Below are 16,464 nucleotides of genomic sequence, written 5' to 3'. Positions count from 1 at the left end.
GAAATCCGACAATGACCACGCCCACTTTTTCGATATCGAAAATTACGAAAAATTAAAAAAATGCCATAATTCTATACCAAATACGAAAAAAGGGATGAAACATGGTGAGGTAATTGGATTGGTTTATTGACGCGAAATATAACTTTAGAAAAAACTTTATAAAATGGCTGTGACACCTACCATATTAAGTAGAAGAAAATGAAAAAGTTCTGCAGGGCGAAATAAAAAACCCTTAAAATCGTGGCAGGTATTACATATATAAATAAATTAGCGGTATCCAACATATGATATTCTGGGTCACCCTGGTCCACATTTTGGTCGATATCTGGAAAACGCCTTCACATATACAACTACCATCACTCCCTTTTAAAACTCTCATTAATACCTTTAATTTGATACCCATATCGTACAAACACATTCTAGAGTTACCCCTGGTCCACCTTTATGGCGATATCTCGAAAAGGCGAACACCTATAGAAAGAAGGCCCACTCCCTTTTAAAAATACTCATTAACACCTTTCATTTGATACCCATATCGTACAAACAAAGTCTAGAGTCACCCCTGGTCCACCTTTATGGCGATATCTCGAAAAGGCGAACACATATAGAACGAAGGCCCACTCCCTTTTAAAAATACTCATTAACACCTTTCATTTGATACCCATATCGTACAAACAAAGTCTAGAGTCACCCCTGGTCCACCTTTATGGCGGTATCTCGAAACGGCGTCCACCTATGGAACTAAGGATTACTCCCGTTTAAAATACTCATTAATACCTTTCTTTTGATACCCATATAGTACAAACAAATTCTAGGGTCACCCCTGCTCCACCTTTATGGCGATATCTCGAAACGGCGCCCACCAATGGAACTAAGGATTACTCCCTTTTAAAATACACATTAACACCTTTCTTTTGATACCCATATTGTACAAACAAATTCTAGGGTCACCCCTGGTCCACCTTTATGGCGATATCTCGAAACGGCGTCCACCTATGGAACTAAGGAATACTCCCTTTTAAAATACTCATTAACACCTTTCTTTTGATACCCATATTGTACAAACAAATTTTAGGGTCACCCCTGGTCCACCTTTATGGCGATATCTCGAAAAGGCGACCACCTATACAACAACCACCACTCCCTTTTAAAACCCTCATTAATACCTTTAATTTTATACCCATATCGTACAAACACATTCTAGAGTCACCCCTGGTCCACCTTTATGGCGATATTTCGAAACGGCGTCCACCTATAGAACTAAGGCCCACTCCCTTTTAAAACACTCATTAACACCATTCGTTTGATACCCATATTGTACAAACAAATTCTAGAGTCAACCCTGATCCACCTTTATGGCGATATCCCTAAACGGCGTCCACCTATAGAACTCTGGCCCACTCCTTCATAAAATACTCTTTAATACATTTCATTTAAAACACATGTCATACAAACACATTCCACGGTTTCCCTCGGTTCATTTTCCTACATGGTTATTTTCCCTTATGTTATCACCATAGCTCTCAACTGAGTATGTAATGTTCGGTTACACCCGAACTTAACCTTCCTTACTTGTTTTTTATTTTATTTCCTTGATACCTATATTTGACGTTTCTGTTAAGTAAGTTACAAAAACATATATCGCTTCTTTAGAAGCATAGGGCAAAAAAGAGTTCTCTCCACCGAGTTCTGGTATTGGCTAGTCTCTTGACCTCTCTCCACGACCCTTCCGATCGACATTCCGCGTGGAAAATTCTAATCCATGTCGTCCGGGGTCGTCCCCTCCGCCGAGTTCCTTGTGTGTTCCAGTCAAGCACCCTTTTTTCTATACATAATTCGCTTTTTCTTAGTATATGGCCGATCCATCGCCATTTTCTTCTCTTTTTGGGTGTTTGAATCAGCTCAGTGTTCGTCAGTCTTAAAAGATCTTCATTTTGAAATAATGTTGGGCCAGAATATATGGCATATTATGCGGAAGCATTTGTTTACGAACACCTGTAGTTTACTGCTGATGAGTTCCGTCACTTTCCACGTTTCAGAGCCGTATTCGATTTCACGTTGCTGTTGAATATTTTAAGTTTAGTGCTGCGGCTGAGTGTGCTAGATCGCCACACTTTTCCCAGTTTTTGAAACGCCACCCAGGCCTTAGCTATTCGTGAGCTTACATCAATTTCAGCTCCGCCATCACTAGCTACTATACTTCCGGAATAACAGAACTTAAAAACATTTTCAATAGTTTCGGTTGTATCGTCGAGCAGATCTGTCAGATCCTGCGTGTTTTGGGTTTGGAGCCGCATTAGCTTATTTTTCTTTATGTTTATTTTCAGTCCCATTTTTGCTCGCGTTATTATTAGCTTGTCGATCTTTATTTTAATACCAGAAAAAGAATGCGACAGGAGACATATATCGTTCCCATAATCCAAATCATTTCATTTTTCGCGTAATCCCCACTGAATGCCATCTGGCACTGTACGATTTGTTTCAGCTAGTACGCCCATGATGGCATGTGATTTGTGTAGTACGCCATCTAGCACAAGCGTAAACAGCAGCGGCGAGAGGACGCAGCCTAGGCGAACGCCTCTCTCCCATATATGGCAGTGCAAATCTTATTTTTTTAGTCAGCACTTTTCGAAAAAATATTCAACACATGACTTAACGATTTTGATTAACTAACGGTGTCAAAATCTAAACACAATGTAACCTAAATCAATTATGAAATATATCCTATATATTTGGAAAATATGACCTATATTCATTACCATATTTCTACGTAAGTTAGTAATAAAAACTAGCAAAAATTATATACTTATAAACGAGATTAAGAATAAACTCTGTTCAAAAAACTTGCCTTTTACAATTAACAATTTTTCATAAGAAATCATTTTCAAAGCTTTTTTTCTGTAATAGGAACGGGTTTCGCTTCCATTCTGTTGTCAGGGATTCAAGGGGTTGATAAGCGCTATTCATAGCTTCCGCAACCAAATTGTCAACCTCACCTACGCGAGGAGAATCCTGTTACATATGCGCATGCATCATACCCATAATTAGCAGACCAAGCTCTAGCGAGTGCAAGTTCCTAATGGCTGGCCTGGAAGGTTCAATGTGGTCATAATAAATCGTTCCCGCACTGGTCGGGCTTGTTATCAGAACGTACCGGATCTATATCCGGCAAAGTACCATTAACATCGATAGCATTCTTCAAATTTTCGTGGAGTGTCTTTATCGCTAAAACAACAACTACAACTTTGTTGTCTGCCTTGTGCGGTAAAAAATAAAAATTTTTCGACAGATGAATTTTGCGGTGCGTATGATTTCTTTCCACAATAGAAAATTGCATATTTTGTAGCTTAAGACGTTATGGCTGCTATGACTCGATATTTCCCTCTTCGAAAAACTAGATGTCAAACATTTCACTAGCGATTTTCGCAAATATTGGTACTAAATATAAATGTCGACTACTATAAAGCCAAACATCAAAGATTTTATTTAACTTCAAAGTAGTAAACAAATGTTTATCATTTTGTTTTGGCGTACTTCCTGTTGCAGTATGACGATCATTAAACGAAACAACAACACCTATGAAAAGTTGATTAGCTATAAATGTAAAATGAAAAAAAAAAAAAAAATTTAAAAAATAAAAACTACACAACAACGAACATATAAAATTCATTATACATTTTTTGCTACTTTTTCATACGAATTAAAGAAAAAAATTCTCTTTTAACGATTCGCAATTTTTGTGGAGCTCAAACCACATTTGTACTCACCACACAATTATTTCCCAACAAACACTGAAAACAAAAATCTCAAATGTTTGAGAAAAACATTCATTCTCAGTTTGATATTGAACATTATTTATCATTTGAAACAAAATATTTTCTCGGCTTTTTCTCAAACATCGATCTTCAACTTGAGAATAATTTGAGACATATTTGGACATTTTTTTCTCTCAAATGTTTGAGGAAACATTAATTCTCACTTTGATATTCAGCATTATTAATCATTTGAAGCTAAAAAACTCTCAACTTTTTCTCAAATGTTGTTCTTCAACGTTCGTATTCAAGATTCAATAGGCCGATAAAACAAAAACAATTGTTGTTCTTCAACTTGAGAATGGTTTGAGATATACTTGCATTTCGTTCCATTCTGGTTGAAAACCATGGATATCATGGAATATTTTCCGGCTTGAGGTCTGATGATTTGGAAAATAAAACACAGATGTTTTAAATTTTTACCAATATATTTTTGTTATGCACGATAACCAATGGAATATTTTCGTTGATAATAATGTGAATACTTTTTGCGCCAATGTGTCTAAATTTTAAAGTACATAATAAGTGTTCATGAAACCCAAAAATAAAATAAAACATAGTACAACATGCTTATTTTACATCAATGCTATCGATAGTGTCGTCGATAGTTCCGTTGATAATTCGTCGATCTCTAATTTACATACTTTAGCTGGAAATGTAAACAAGCGACTTTGCTGACCTAAGTTGGACATAAGGTAAAAAATAAGGAAGTATTTTACATTTAAATAATATTAAGTGATATTGTACTACATTATGCATAAATCTAAACGAGTTAAAAGTGAAGTGAGGCAAATAATAAATTTGCTTGCCGAAAGTGGCACAACAGTGGATTCTATTTCGTTCCGCTTTATTATCGTTTGAGAAAAAGTTGAGAATCCAAAAATTCTCAATTTGAAAATAAAGAAAAATTCCATATTAAAAATGTGCCTTTTAGCTTGAGAATGCTATCAACGGTTATTTGAAATGCATTTGAAAACTACCGTTTGAAATGTGAGAAATGGACTGAATCTCAAATGTATCTCAAACTGAGAATTGACAAAAATGTTTATTGGGTTAGAATTACCCCCAGCATTATTGTGGTGTTGTTATTATTATTGTCCGTTGTCCAAAGCGCAGATACATACATTCTCACACACACATGTGCATTTTTTTATACTCAGTTGAGCAGAGCTCACAGAGTATATTAAGTTTGATTGGATAACGGTTGGTTGTACATATATAAAGGAATCGAGATAGATATAGACTTCCATATATCAAAATAATCAGGATCGAAAAAAAATTTGATTGAGCCATGTCCGTCCGTCCGTCCGTCCGTCCGTCCGTTAACACGATAACTTGAGTAAATTTTGAGGTATCTTGATGAAATTTGGTATGTAGATTCCTGGGCGCTCATCTCAGATCGCTATTTAAAATGAACGATATCGGACTATAACCACGCCCACTTTTTCGATATCGAAAATTTCGAAAAACCGAAAAAATGCGATAATTCATTGCCAAAGGCGGTTAAAGCGATGAAACTTGGCAGATGGGTTGAAGTTATGACGCAGAATAGAAAATTAGTAAGATTTTGAACAATGGGCGTGGCACCGCCCACTTTTACAAAAAGGTATTTTAAAAGTTTTGCAAGCTGTAATTTGGCAGTCGTTGAAGATATCATGATGAAATTTGGCAGGAACGCTACTACTATTACTATATATGTGCTAAATAAAAATTAGCAAAATTGGATGAAGAACACGCCCACTTTTTAAAAAAAATTTTTTTTAAATTCAAATTTTAACAAAAAATTTAATATCTTTACTGTATATAAGTAAATTAAGTCAAAATTCAACTCCTGTAATGACATGATGCAACAAAATACAAAAATAAAAGAAAATTTCAAAATGGGCGTGGCTCGGCCCATTTTCATTTAGTTTGTCTAGAATACTTTTAATGCCATAAGTCGAACAAAAATTTACCAATCCTTCTCAAATTTGGTAGGGACATAGATTCTATGACGGTAACTGTTCTCTGTGAAAATGGGCGAAATCGGTGGAAGCCACGCCCAGTTTTTATACACAGTCCACCGTCTGTCCTTCCGCTCGGCCGTTAACACAATAACTTGAGCAAAAACCGATATATCTTTACTAAACTTAGCCCACCTACTTATCTGAACTCACTTTATCTTGGTATAAAAAATGGCCGAAATCCGACCATAACCACGCCCACTTTATCGATATCGAAAATTACGAAAAATGAAAAAAATGCCATAATTCTATACCAAATACGAAAAAAAGGGATGAAACATGGTAAGTGGATTGGTTTATTGACGCAAAATATAACTTTGGAAAAAACTTTGTAAAATGGGTGTGACACCTACCATATTAAGTAGAAGAAAATGAAAAAGTTCTACAAGGCGAAACAGCCCTTGGAATCTTGGCAGGAATACTGTTAGTGGTAATGCATATATAAATAAATTAGCAGTACCCGACAGATGATATTCTGGATCACCTGGTCCACATTTTGGTCGATATCGTGAGAACACCTTCACATATACATCTAAGGGCCATCGCTTTTAAAAGCCTCATTAATACCTTTAATTTGATATCCATATCGTATAAACACATTCTAGAGTCACCCTTGGCCCACCCTAATGGCGATATCTCGAAAAGGCGTCCACCTATAGACCTAATGCCCACTCCCTCTTAAAATGCTCAGTAACACCTTTCGTTTGATACCCATATCGTACAAACATTCTAGAGTCACCTCTGGCCCACCCTAATGGCGATATCTCGAAAAGGCGTCCACCTATAGACCTAATGCCCACTCCCTCTTAAAATGCTCAGTAACACCTTTCGTTTGATACCCATATCGTACAAACACATTCTAGCGTCACCCTGGGCCACCCTAATGGCGATATCTCGAAAAGGCGTCTACCTATAGAACTAAGGATTACTCCCTTACTCACCCATATCGTACAAACATTCTAGAGTCACCCTTGGTCCACCTTTATGGCGATATCTCGAAAAGGCGTCCACCTATAGAACTAAGGATTACTCCCTTTTAAAATACTCATTACCACCTTTCTTTTGATACCCATATCGTACAAACACATTCTAGAGTCACCCCTGGCTCACCCTAATGGCGATATCTCGAAAAGGCGTCCACCTATAGACCTAATGCCCACTCCCTATTAAAATGCTCAGTAACACCTTTCGTTTGATACCCATATCGTACAAACACATTCTAGCGTCACCCTGGCCCACCCTAATGGCGATATCTCGAAAAGGCGTCCACCTATAGAACTAAGGATTACTCCCTTTTAAAATACTCATTACCACCTTTCATTTGATACCCATATCGTACAAACACATTCTAGAGTCACCCCTGGCCCACCCTAATGGCGATATCTCGAAAAGGCGTCCACCTATAGACCTAATGCCCACTCCCTCTTAAAATGCTCAGTAACACCTTTCGTTTGATACCCATATCGTACAAACATTATAGAGTCACCCCTGGCCCACACTAATGGCGATATCTCGAAAAGACGTCCACCTATAGACCTAATGCCCACTCCCTCTTAAAATGCTCAGTAACACCTTTCGTCTGATACCCATATCGTACAAACACATTCTAGAGTCACCCCTGGCCCACCCTAATGACGATATCTCGAAAAGGCGTCCACTTATAGACCTAATGCTCACTCCCTCTTAAAATGCTCAATAACACCTTTCGTTTGATACCCATATCGTACAAACATTCTAGAGTCACCCCTGGCCCACCCCAATGGCAATATCTCGAAAAGGCGTCCACCTATAGACCTAATGCCCACTCCATCTTAAAATGCTCAGTAACACCTTTCATTTGATTCCCATATCGTACAAACACATTCTAGAGACACCCCTGGTCCACTTTTATGGCGATATCTCGAAACGGCGTCCACCTATGGAACTAAGGATCACTCCTTTCCAAAATACTCATTAACAGCTTTCATTTGATACCCATATCGTACAAACATATTCTAGAGTCACCCCTGGTCCACCTTTATGACGATTTCTCGAAAAGGCGTTCACCTATAGAACTAAAGCCCATTCCCTTTTAAAATACTCATTACCACCTTTCATTTGATACCCATATCGTACAAACACATTCTAGAGTCACCCCTGGTCCACCTTAATGGCGATATCTCGAAAAGGCGTCCACCGATAGACCTACGGCCCACTCCCTCTTAAAATGCTCAGTAACACCTTTCATTTGATACCCATATCGTACAAACAAATCTAGAGTCAGCCCTGGTCCACCTTTATGGCGATATCCCTAAATGGCGTCCATCCATAGAACTATGGCCTACTCTCTCTTAAAATACTCTTTAATACCTTCCATTTGATACACATGTCATACAACCACATTCCAGGGTTACCCTAGGTTCATTTTCCTACATGGTGATTTTCCTTATTTTGTCTCCATAGCTCTCAACTGAGTATGTAATGTTCGGTTACACCCGAACTTAGCCTTCCTTACTTGTTATTTTTCATTTTCGCGAAAAAACACGATTTTCATTCTTTACTCATTACGTGAAATTTTTTGCGTGTAAATTTTATTCTGCAACATTGTCAACAACATTTTTTAACCAGTCAATATACAAAGATGGGAGTGACAAAGAGGGTAAAGTCAAGAGAGAAGTTTGATTGCAAATAATAAAAATTCATGCTTGCATGAAATTACAAAATAGCGCTGCAAGGAAAGTTCTTACGAGGAAACTACTGGCAAATCAGGCAAGCGTTGAACGTCAGCGAAGCAAAAGAAATTGTAGAGGTGACAATGGCAACGTCAACAATGCCATTAACGGTTGACGACAAACGATGCGAGTGAAATGTTGTTGTTGTTGACATGTATAACACAGCAGTACAACTCCATGACATGACCGTCTCTCATGGTAAGCTAGTTTTTGGTGGGTTCCAATTTACGAGAGGACTTACAGAAGTTCGATAAGCTGGGCGGGAAATTTAAAAAAAATTAGAAAAAATAAGTGGGTCTAACGCAAATCATTTGTAAAGGGAGCAGAAGAGAACATGGAGCAGAAAAAAAAAATGGAAAATTGAAATTGAAAAGAGAAAGCTAAAGTGGGAATTGAAGAGACAGATGACTTCAAAAAAAGGTTTTAACGTAAATGAAAACAAAATGTGAAGAAGATTAAATAAAACGTGAGTACTAAGTACGCGTGAAGTTCAATGTACAAACATATGGGTGTATCTCTAAAAATTAAAGCTTTTAAGTTAACTAAAGCTCACCCAGGGGTCGAAGTTAACACAATAATAGAGATAACAGTACCAGAAATCAGTAGTTTCGGGGATTTTGAGAAGAGGTTCACCGGTTTCTTATCGATAATAATCGATACCTACAAGTATTGTTTTATTATAGGCTCTCTGATTATCGATAGCAAATTATACCGTCGAGTTATAGGTTTGTTAAAGGGTCATGGTCTTCTTATTGATTTCCTTTCGGCTTGTTATCGACTGGTTAAGGATGTGTTATGGATTTTATATAGAAGTTGTATCGGTATTTGCTTCAAAATAAATCGATGTGTCGTAGACTACAAATCAATAACACGCCGATAGCAAATTGATAGCGCTGGAACCAAAAACATTTCTATATCAAATTGATACATTTTTGATAAAAAGTTGATAATCTTTCGATAATAGATCGACAACTTTTCGCCGATAACAAATGGTTAAAATTTCAATTAACAAGTAAGGATGTCTAAGTTCGGGTGCAACCGAACATTATATACTCAGTGTGAGCTTCAATTCGTTTTATTTCAGATAAATTATTTTTCTACACAACACGTGGCACCGCCGGTTTAAAAAAAATGTCTCCCCATTTCCTCTTACAATAAAATTTGATAAGTGAAATATCATTGATTCAAAAATATTTTTTGCTAAGTTATAGCTTATTATTCTTGTTTACGACCCTTTTAGTCTTGTTTTATATTTATGTTGCCGTGGTTTTTAACCGGTCCCGTCCATTTTTACTAGAAGTATTTTCTACTATGGGGAACATTTTTCTACCCAATTTTTAATAATAAACCCAACGGATAAATACCCTCCAAAGCTCGCCCAACCGACACGAGGGGCGACTCCTAAATCAACAAAATCATTTACTGGTGCAAAACAAAAATTACTAATTACGTAAGAGACTGCTGGCAAAGATCTTCGAGAGAGGCACATGAATTTACATTTATTGAGATTCAGCGGCATTGAGTTTGCGTTGCACCAAGCAACTAAGCAGTTTAAAACCGCTTGAACCAAGGGACGTTCATCAATAGACGCATAGGACCTAAAAAGTTTTACATCATCAGCATACATTAAAATTTTGGAATATTTTATTGTGGTACAGATATCATTAATAAATAGCAAGAACATAATTGGACCGAGATGACTACCCCGTGGGACGCCAGAGGGAACATTAATAACATTTGAAAGAGTATTTTTAAAAATTACCCTTTGCGTTCTACCGCAGAGATACTGCAAAGAAAACTTGTATGTGCCATTTATGGAACATCGATATACAAGCACACTGGCCTGTGATGAATTCCGTTAGTGTTCTCACTGCAGACTTGGTTGGCTTGAGAAGAAAAGCTCTTTGGGACTATAAAGTCCGGATCAAGTACCTTGCTCGAATAATGTGTATCTGGACCATGTTCGGGAGATAACTCAGTGATGCTATTACGGAGCTGTCTGCCTCGTTTATATAAATTCCTGAACTTTTCCCTTTCGGAAAGTTTCGTGGCCATCTAAAAACAAATGAGTTTAATTCAGAATAGCCCAGGGAACCAACGAAGGAAGGCATATAGAAAACTTAAAAGCATCAGGGAATGTTAACACCTCCGCAGTATATCCGATTATATGTATCAAGCTGAATTATATTGCTTCAATGCTGCTTGAGTGCCAAAAGAAAACTGAAAAGCAGCAATAATGGAGTCTATATCAAAAGGATACAATTTATAGAAAAAACCCTTTCTGTGGGTTTTGAATTCCGAATTGAACTTGTCAATTTAAGAATCATCAATTAGTCGAAATTTTGTTAGAACCGCCGAAAGGATGTGGTTGCGCGTGCTTGGGTATTTGTTTAGTTTGCTTTAGAAAAAATTTACCAACATTATCGGCGCCATAATCAACATCGCTATTGCTATCATAAAAGCGTATGTGAGCATAGTTTAATTTACCCTTATGTTTCATTCGCAGAAAGAAAAGTTGTTGTTGCGTTGTCAACATGCAGCGGTATATGCAACATGTACATATTTATATATGACATGAGCTTAGCACATGAAACAGCTGTCACCGTTGGGTGCCCTGCATCTTATAAGACCACTACGCTAATGCATCATTTAACATTATACTATGAGGGAAAAATACAAATTTCGAGGGTCGGTTGCGTATACGCCATGCCGTTCAAGTGCCACGTTGCAGCGCGTTTAAAATGCTGTGTATGTGTGTGTATGCGTTTTGGTATGACTAGGAATATAATGCGCGTCGACTTATAAAAGTTTAATAACCACAAAATGCGACATTAATTGTGATTAAATTTATCACAATTTAAGATTTTTATTGCTGTCGTTTAAGAAATTAAAGGCCGACCCAATTTATTTGTTTCCAGAAGTTTGTCTACTGATTATCTGAAATTATTCCTTTTCTTCCTGTTACCAGCTGGGTCTATATTCCGGAATGTCTCGAGTTTTATTCAACCAAGAGCGGCGGATGCCGTGGTGTGGTGGTAGCGTGCCCCGTCTCCAACACCGACGGTCCTAAGCTCAACTCCCAGGCAAAATAACATCAAAAATTTAGAAACAAGATTTTTCAATTGGAAAAACAAAAAATCTAATCATGGTCGTCCCTCGGAAGTGATTTGGAAAACACTCTGAGTGTATTTTTGCCATGAAAAGCTTCTCAGTGAGAATTTATCTGCCTCGCAGATGCCGTTCGGAGTCGGAATAAACGGGATATAACGTTGAGAAGCGTGGTTCTTCAAATGAGAAAGGAAGTGCCAAGCTAATCACGATCAGTGATTCCTTGCCGCACAAAACCCCAAAAAAAAACATAAGAATCGACGCAAAAGTAGGCGAAACCAATCTCTTTCGTGTCGCCTGGTAAGTTTCGGAAGGTTCCAGCACCGGAATGTATCGAATTCTTATCTAACGAAAGACTGCCTATATTTTGATAGATATTTTTGGATTAGGAAAAACATTTTTCGATTAAAGGTGAAACAACAACGTATAGCTGATAGTGTAGATTTTAGGGAAAAAGCTGGTGATAATAATGCTAATGAGAAGATGGAATCGAAGACGAAGATGGGGATGCGGGCATGGCATAAGACGAAGTCGGAAATAAATTGACGTAGCCTTAAGTATTTTTGCATTATGGCCACGATTATCGACGAGGTATAGACGAGTTATCAATTTGTTATCGAAATGTTATAAATTTGCTATCGATAACAAAGGCATCCGATGTTGTGTCGATTTTACATTTCCAAGTTATTGATTTGTTACGAAAAGTAATTGATTTTCTAGAGGTAAGGTATAAATATGTTATCAAATCAAGATATCTGATGCTTTATCGATTTTGCATCGTCAAGTTATAGAACAGTGATTGATTTGATATAGATAAATAAACATATGTTATCAACAAGTTATCGATTTGATATCTATTCGTTATCGGATTCATAATAATTTTTTATCTGCGTTTTATCAATTTTCTTACGAAAAGTAATTGATTTTTTATGGCAAAGTTAGTGATTTGCTATCAAAACGTTATCGATTTGTCAATGTATAGTTATCGGCAATCTAACGACAAATTATCAATTTATAATTGAAATGTGAGAGATTATTTATCAAAAATATATCGATGTGTTATCAAAGATTTATCGATTTCTTATCAAAAAATTATCGATTTATTATAGGCATATTATCAATTTATTATCGGCGTGTTATAAATTTGTTATCGAAAAGTTGTAGATTTTTATTGATTACTTAGCAAAAATTATGGATTTGATATCGAAAAGTTATCAATTTCATATTTTAACACTAACAATTTTTTTTTCGACGTGTTATCGATTTGTTATTGATGACTCATTGGTGCGTTATGAAAAAGATACCAATAAAACTTTAATATATATTTGATGTCACTTCTGTAAACCGCCTATTCGAGGTGTTAAGAAACCAATAAAAATTCTACGACTCAGCAAAAACAAGCCCATAATAGACCGGTAACGTGACGATATCAGCGTTTTGGAATTGGTGTTACCGATAAGAACCCCCACGAAGCTCTTTTAAAATGGCCGAAATTATTTCCTTCTTGTAAATCTTCCTCTGTTCCGAGATTTCGTTAATTCAAAAACATTCTTAACATAAACCTGCATGTTTACATATCGCACTTAACTACTACTTCGAACTCATGCATTTCCTTAGGTAATTTTTGAAACTTAGTAGCGCGCAAAACTTTTTAACATTTTAGATTAAATAAACTTACCAGGAAGATACACTTGCTGCTCTATGTCATATTCTATCCCACTGCTAGTTGGAACATAAATACACCAATTATTGTCCCTGCGTTCATAGTTCATACAGAGATTGGTAGGTTTCTAAGGCAACACAATTACCTTTGTATACATGTGCGTATTTGGTATAATGCTATCTTTGGCTGTGCATTTTGTATGTGCAACACAATCTTTGTAAGAAATCCGGTCGCCTAGCTTACTTTCCGTCGACCGCTGCTTTCGAACGGAAGTGAAATGCAATACAGCAGCTGCGGATGTGCTCGCTTTCATTTGCATGTGCAATGATTCATTCAAACACCCGCTAACCTAGGTTTACTGTTCCTAGGCAACGTTCGCATCATTTCTGCATGATCTGCTTGCTTCTGCATTTGTGGTGGAAAGAATTGGTGTTTTTTGCAGAAGTTCATAAAGTTGCTTTATTGTTTTTGCTTATGCCTTTTGAGTGCTACCGTTAGCTGCAAAAGATTACTGCAGCAGGGACGGGACTCAATATTCGGTGCTGTGCGTATGCCTTGGTTTGCTCTGACCTCTTTGCTTTTGTTTACATTTTGACTGTTAGAATATTTGCGGCCTTTTACTGCGCAATTTCTTAATAATAATAATACTAATTTTCTATTTATGAAAGTATGTATGTATTTATATTTGAATATGACTTCTATGCAAAGAGTATTTATTTATGTGCGTCTATTTCATTTTCAGTGTAGTTCTTCTTCTTTACTACATTTATAGTTTTATCACGAACCGCAGTCTGTCCGGGCAGAAGTATTTGTGTGAATATAAGTTTGTGCTTCAGAGTTTTGCTTTAAACCAAATATTGTTGTCCAATTTTCATTGCTATTTGATCTCGGTTAGTTTACCACAATTGACATCTGAGGGTTATCGTCTTCTCTGGAAAAATAAAAAAAAAATAGTAAGTGCTCCTCTAAGTTCATAGTTTTAAATTTCAGGCTCATAAGAGGCCATGACATCATGTCTTATAACAAAATATGGTCAGACCAACAATTTTCCTCAAATTGCAACTAATGCGAGCTCTGCTCAATGCACGAAAATAGCGATAACTTAAATAGTCCATATAATGTTCTATCTAGCGTATTGTGCATAAAAATGGAGTCTATTGTAGAGAAATTGATTAAACCTTCAACACGTTTCCACACCTTAAAAGCCTTTACCACTCAGATAACTGTGCGCAAGCTCTTCAGGCAAGCACCACGAAAGGAAGAGTGGGAGAAGAAGTTAGGAAAGCTAAAATAGAGGAATTCGCCACATTTTGTGAATGCATACCGAAAAAGGTTCAGTGATAAGCTGTACGAGTTTTACACAGACGCTCCGGCTAAGAATGTATTTTTTATCGGAAACCGCATAAGGTAGCGGAGAAAGAGGGCGGCCACTACTCCGCTGGAAGGACCAGGTGGAAAACGATTTAAATTTCTTTGGTGTGACCAACTGACGCCAGTTAGCAGATCGGAGAAGCGGATAACGTTTTATAAGACGGCACACCACCTAATTTTTATCAAAAATTATCAAAGGTGGTATCAAAAGACGCGTCTCGACCTCCGCTTTCAGAATCCGAAAGCGAAAATTTCAATTTTTATTTCTGTCAAAAAATAAAGGCAACAAGTAAGGAAGACTAAGTTCGGGTGTAACCGAACATTACATACTCAGCTGAGAGCTATGGAGACAAAATAATGGAAAATCACCATATAGGAAAATGAACCTAGGGTAACCCTGGAATGTGTTTGTATGACATGTGTATCAAATGGAAGGTATTAAAGAGTATTTTAAGAGGGAGTAGGCCATAGTTCTATGGGTGGAAGCCATTTAGGGATATCGCCATAAAGGTGGACCAGGGGTGACTCTAGAATGCGTTTGTACAATATGGGTATCAAACGAAAAGTGTTAGTGAGTTTTTTAAAAGAGAGTGGGCCTTAGTTCTATAGGTGGACGCCTTTTCGAGATATCGCCATAAAGGTGGACCAGGGGCGACTCTAGAATTTGTTTGTAAGATATGGGTATCAAACGAAAGGTGTTAATGAGTATTTTAAAAGGGCGTGGGCCTTAGTTCTATAGGTGGACGCCTTTTCGAAATATCGCCATAACATCATCCGCCGGGTAACACTAATTTATTTATCTATGTAATACCACGAACATTATTCCTGACAAGATTCCAAGGGCTTTTGATTTCGCCATGCAGAACTTTTTCATTTTCTTGTACTTATTATGGTAAGTGTCACACCCATTTTGCAAAGTTTTTGCTAAAGTTATATTTTGCGTCATAAACTAATCCAATTACCACGTTTCATCCCTTTTTTCGTATTTGGTATAGAATTATGGTTTTTTTTTATTTTTCGTAACTTTCGATATCGAAAAAGTGGGCGTGGTCATAGTAGGATTTCGGCCATTTTTTAGAAGGACAGATGGTCGAATGTGTATAAAAACTGGGCGTGGCTTCAGCCGATTTCGCCCTTTTTCACAGAAAACAGTTATCGTCCCAGAAACTAAGCCCCTACCAAATTTAACAAAGCTTGGTAAATTTTTGTTAGACTTATGGCATTAAAAGTATCCTAGACATATTAAATGAAAAAGGGCGGAGCCACCCCCATTTTTAAATTTTCTTTTATTTTAGTATTTTATTGCACCATATCATTACTGGAGTCGAATTACTTATATTCTGTAAAGATATTAAATTGTTTGTTAAAATTTGACTTAAAAAATTTTTTTTTTATAGGCGGCGTGGTCGTTCTCTGATTTTGCTAATTTTTATTAAGCATACATATAGTAATACAAGTAACGTTCCTGCCAAATTTCATCATGATATCTTCAACGACTGTCAAATTACAGCTTGCAAAACTTTTAAATTACCTTCTTTTAAAAGTGGCGGTGCCACGTCCATTGTCCAAAATTTTACTAGTTTTCTTTTCTGCGTCATAAGTTCAACTCCCTAGCAAGTTTCATTGCTTTATCCGTCTTTAGTAATGAATTATCGCACTTTTTCGGATTTTCGAAATTTTCGATATCGAAAAAGTGGGAGTGGTTTTAGTCCGATATTGTTCATTTTAAATAGGGACCTGAAAGCAAATTTCATCAAGATACCTCAAAGTTTACTCAAGTTATCGTGTTAACGGAC

Source organism: Eurosta solidaginis, chromosome 2, assembly GCF_040869045.1.
Source record: "Eurosta solidaginis isolate ZX-2024a chromosome 2, ASM4086904v1, whole genome shotgun sequence".
NCBI classification, from domain to species: Eukaryota; Metazoa; Arthropoda; class Insecta; order Diptera; family Tephritidae; genus Eurosta; species Eurosta solidaginis.
The sequence above is the reverse complement of the archived record's forward strand: the minus strand, read 5'-3'. Positions refer to the sequence as shown.